The sequence below is a fragment of the Natrix helvetica genome (assembly GCF_964273705.1).
Source record: "Natrix helvetica genome assembly, chromosome: Z".
Taxonomy (NCBI): Eukaryota; Metazoa; Chordata; class Lepidosauria; order Squamata; family Natricidae; genus Natrix; species Natrix helvetica.
Genome location: NC_138554.1, coordinates 99,552,716 through 99,557,702, shown reverse-complemented (window position 1 = coordinate 99,557,702; position 4,987 = coordinate 99,552,716). Strand labels below are relative to the sequence as shown.

Genomic DNA, 4,987 nt, shown 5'->3' with positions numbered 1-4,987 from the left:
AAATCTCACTGTAAAACAGAACCTATTGAAATTGTAAAATGTCTAAATAAATGTAATTAAATTCAGATAAATAAGCAAAGCAAAAATAACATTAAAGATTTAAAGAAACCAGGTAGAAGAAAGTCATTCCAAAGCAAAATGAACTGCATGTGCTGAAACTTGAACATACATTGGATTTATTCCAAATAAAAGATTTAGACCAAGTAAGTCCTTTACATCTTAAAATATTTTTAAAATTGTTCAAGAATTTTGTAGGATTATTTCTGGCTGGTTAAATTGGCACATCAAAATTTTTAAACTATCTCACTTTTTAGAATTACTGTGCAAATTTTTTTTATAGGCCTACTTCATGATCCAACAGCTTCCTGCTATTAACATTTAATCAGAATGTTCCATTAAGTAGTCTAAATCTGAACTACGTATCACATGACTCACTAAAATAAACATATTGTGGGAAACAAGCATATGAATGGCATGTATTCTACCAACTGCTACACTAGAACAAGGCTGAACCATGTTTGCAGTTGATCAGCGTCTTTATGTTCTTGCTTGGATGAAAGAAACTGTACTCAGAAAGACATTGCGAAACAGGTTTTATATGTTTCAATGCAATTATTAAAGAAAACTACCTTCCCAAGATGAAAGTATACTTTTCTAAACTTTTAAGAATTTAAGAACCTGCATGAAATTTCAAAAATGATCAACACATTTTAAAGAGAAAATGTAATTGGTGTATTGAATGCACAAATAAAAAAAATGAAATCACAAATTCTTTCCTTATATTTTACTAAAGAACTGATTTTCTATAAACTGCACAGTAGGTGCTAAATGCAAATATTACAATTTTACATTACATTGTTATTTTATATCATTGAAGACTGATATATTGTATTGTACCTTGTGAATTTTTCTCTATGACCATTTTTGTAAGAATCTAACTTAAGCAACATTTGTCACACTCAACATAGGAAGCCATAAATGTATACTATATAGATATCCACCAAAAGATGATCAAAATATGTACCTTCCAGCTCAAAACTTGGATTCAATGTATTATTCCCAAGCATGCTTTAGTGCAAATGCATTTATCAACTGTGTATTTATCAAAGTAGAGGGCTTTCATAAATGAACTGCCTATTGAATTTTACATATGAATTAATTATGCCTCTCTTTTTTGGTACTATATTTAAATCAGAGAACCAGTTTGTGTAGTGCAGGGGTGTCAAACTCAAGGCCAGGGCCAAATCTGGTCTCCAGGGTGCTTAGATCTGGCCCACAGGGCCACCCTGGAAACAGATGGGGGGGGCATGTGCAGCCCTCCCAGGCTCCCTTTTCAGCCGCCATAGCCTCCTGCAGCTGTCCGCCAGTGAAAACAGAGCAAGGGGGTGCAGAGGGCTGCGAGAGGCTGTTGCAGCCAAAAGCGGGGTCTGGAGGGGCTGTGTTTTTGCTGGCAGAGGGCTAGCGAAACAAACTAAAAACAAAACTAAAGGATAAATGTTTCCCTTTTGCATTTGAGCATCCAAAATGAGAGTGGAAAGGAGAAAGGGAGAGGAAAGACAAAGAAAAAGAAGGGAAGATGGGAAAAGAGCAAGGAAGGAAAAATAAGGGGAGAGAGGAAGAAGGAGAATGCAGAGGGAAGGAAAAAGAAGAAAGGGAAAGAAGGGAGGGAGGGAGGAAGATAATGAGTGGGAGGGTCTGAGGGAAATCAGACCTTAGCACTTGGTCACCACAGGTGGCCCCAACAAGAGTGATGTCAAGCTGGCCACACACCCCACCCCCACGGTCAAACGCAACCCTGTTGTGGCCCTCAATGAAATCAAGTTTGACACCCCCGATATAGTGTGTTAAGACATCAGACTAGAAAGTGAGTGACCATGAGTTCCCACCTTAGCCTGGAAAGCCAGCTGGGGAACCCTGGGTCAGTTACTTTTTCAGCCCAACTTACCTCACAGGGTTGGTTGTTTCTTGGGGGGGAAGAGGAAAAGGAGGGTCTGTTGTATATGTTTGTTGCCTTGAATTATTTGTAAAAATAATAAAAGCAGATTCAAATAAATATTCACTTTATTTAAAAAAAACATTTTATTAATGGGCGCTTTTATTAAAAGTTGAAAATCAGGAAGAGATGTTCTAATAACTTAGGTGTTAAATATAATTTTCCCACAACACATTCAATATGATTTTTAAAAGTCCTCATAGTGTTCACAACTAAGAGGTTAAACACAATTACTTGTTATTAATTAAGTAATTAAGAAGCAAGCACATTCAATGCAGCACAATCATTTAATTCAGAAACATATATGTGTATTATGCAAAATCTTCCCAAGCCATTACACAACTAATCAATGCTATAACAATTAAATTGCAAATTTAATAAAGGTTTACATTCAAAGGCAATTATTAAACTTTAATCTTTTAGCAGCACCAATATACACAATCACTAAGACTTGAAATTAACAATTTACAGCATTTTGTAAAGCCTTCTCTTTGAAACTTCTATCAAAGGGGACATGTAAATAACACCCAGATGCTGTGCTATTTAAGATACCAGAAACTAAAAGGCCAAGTTTCAAAAGAACAAAGTTGTTTAAACACAGGAATATACATAACTACTAAAGTGCCACTTTCCCATAAGAGTTCCTTTCAGCCTTTCCATCCTATTTTGTTGAAAGCAGCTGGCAGTGACGTGTCCACCTGGGTTTCAGGAGCTCTGTGTTAACTCCTTGGCTGCTGCAGCCCCTGAAGAGAAAGTTCTGTAGTGCACTGACTTCTATTATAATCAGAGTCAAAGTGTCACAGAACTTTCTTTCCAGAAGCCAAAACTTCTTCTACTAAAGGAGCTTCATCAGCTGCAAGGCATCCACTTCTTGTCCCCTACAACAGAAATAAAAGCGGAGAGGGAAGCATATATTATTCAGAAAGGAAAGTACATAGTTATTTTTAAAAGAAAGCAAAGCATTCGAGAAGTCCCAGTTTCCAACTTATGTGTATTCCATTGACAGCAGAATCTGACAATTATTGCCAGCAGGGTTCCTAAAAGACTTCTGGTTTAGGCTCAGGTATGTTCCAGTCAGCTGCCACATGTGATACCACGATAGATTTCCGCATTGGTAACTGACCGCACGATGGAAGCAAAAACTAGCACCCATATGCTCTAGAGTTTGCTTCAAGGAGAAGGTAGTAGTTATGTGGAAGATCCCACTAGGCCACGTAGGCATACCACGGAGACAAAAGTATACAACACCTGAAGAAGAAAACCCATGCCTTCTTTCTCCTTTCTACTATAAGCTCCGAAAATCGAAACTAACTCTAGAAAGCAAAACCGGCAACCAAATCAAGAAACAGGAAACCCACCTGCTTCTCTCTATACACCGATCCAGATATGAAGGAGAGAGGGGGATCCCCTGCATCCAGAAACCGACTTGCTCCTATCCCCATCCCAAATGTGCTTAAGCATGCCGAGGCGATAATGGGAGCGTTGCCTGCAAAAAACGCATCGGCGCAGGAGGCAAGCCCACCACGCCGTACAATAGGGGTGGGTGGGTGGTGGAGGGAAAGGGACTCACCCACTTCGCCTCCTTGGCACCTGGAGCAACCGGGACGCCCAATGCAACAGGTCCGTGCAGTGCTTCCTCCAACGGTTCTTGCTGCAGCAGCGCTCGCCTTTCCCTGCAGAAAGAGAAATAGGAAGAGCCCGGCGGGTGATGTGTAGCGGAGCTGCCGCGATTCGGACTTCTCGCGGCGGTGCCGCAGCCTCCTCTTCCGATCGGTGGTTGCAACAGCGGCTGCTGCTACGGCAACGGAGCGGCACTTAACCAGTGCCCCTCCGGCCGTCGCGTTGGCTGTCATTGCCCATTCCTTCTCCGTTGCTCCGCTTCCTCCGCCTGCCTGCTCGCAAATGCCCGGTTTCCGCGAGCTCCGCTCCATTTTGACTTTTGCCGACGTGGAAATTTTGGGTTTGGAGACGAGCTGCGCTCTTATTGGCTGGCGGAGAGCGGGGTCGGAGGTCATGGTTGCTGTAGCTGCTCCTTGCCGAGGAGTATATCTCTTTTTTATCTATCTCAGACATTGGAAAGAAAGGGGCGGTACAAGAACCGGAGCCCAGAGATCACGCTGACCCGTTCAAGGCTGAATGAGGTGCGAGTGGGAGGCAACACCTGTGCGAGCTATGAGCGCGCCTCCGCCCCCTCAGCTATTCCACTGTCCCACCGGGAGGGCTGATAAGGCGAAGGGAAGGGGGAAGAGGGAGGACAAGGACGATGTGATGTGGGTGGCCGGAGAGCGAAAAGGCTTTGTCCGTGCTTTAAGGTGTCCTGGGGACCCTGCAGGGAGGGTGGGAGAAGCAGCACTGCTGGAATGATGGGGGGGGCGAGGAATGGCAGGCAATTCACTTTGGGGCGAAAGGAGTAGGAGAGGCTGCGGCAGCAACCTAACTCAAGTGGCCAGAGAGGAGATGAAAGCAAGGTACCCAAAAAAGTCACCTTAGGCCAGGATTTGAGGGATCTACATGGAATCTAGGTATCTTGGTGGACAATCACTTAAGTTATTAGACGGTAGTGTACTGAAGTTGCCAAAAAAGCAGGTAACACAAAGTCAATGCAAACTTAGAGCCTACTGTAATGCACAAAAAAAAAACACTGTCCTACTGGCAGTCCTAAGTCCCCATAGAATCTCTTCCATCAGATTTCCCCTTGACTGTTACACTGTTGACTCTATTTTGAGGGGCACACTCAAAAAGAGCAACATAGTATCTTATGAAGTTTCTTGCCCAAGATTACTACAGAAAATGCATATTTTTAAGTCAGGAGAATCTGATTTTAGTATAACCCTGTGATGGTTAACCTATGGCATGTGTTCCAGAGGTGGCACTCGGAGCCTTCTCTGAGCACACGCACCAGCACCAGCTGCTCTTCTGGTTTACAGCGTGCATGTGGCTATTTGGGGGGCGTTTTCAGGGCCATTTTTCAAGATATTTTCTGGCCGATTTTTT

At 42.7% G+C, this 4,987-nt stretch overlaps 1 long non-coding RNA gene across 1 annotated transcript; it reads right to left on the bottom strand.

Annotated features, from left to right (window-relative positions):
- Positions 1-2,070: 2,070 nt before the first annotated feature.
- On the bottom strand, positions 2,071-3,484 carry LOC309381997. Its single transcript, XR_014173610.1, has 2 exons — positions 3,352-3,484; positions 2,071-2,871 (listed from the first exon to the last, which is right to left on the bottom strand). It is a non-coding gene; the product is annotated as an uncharacterized lncRNA (long non-coding RNA).
- Positions 3,485-4,987: the final 1,503 nt, after the last annotated feature.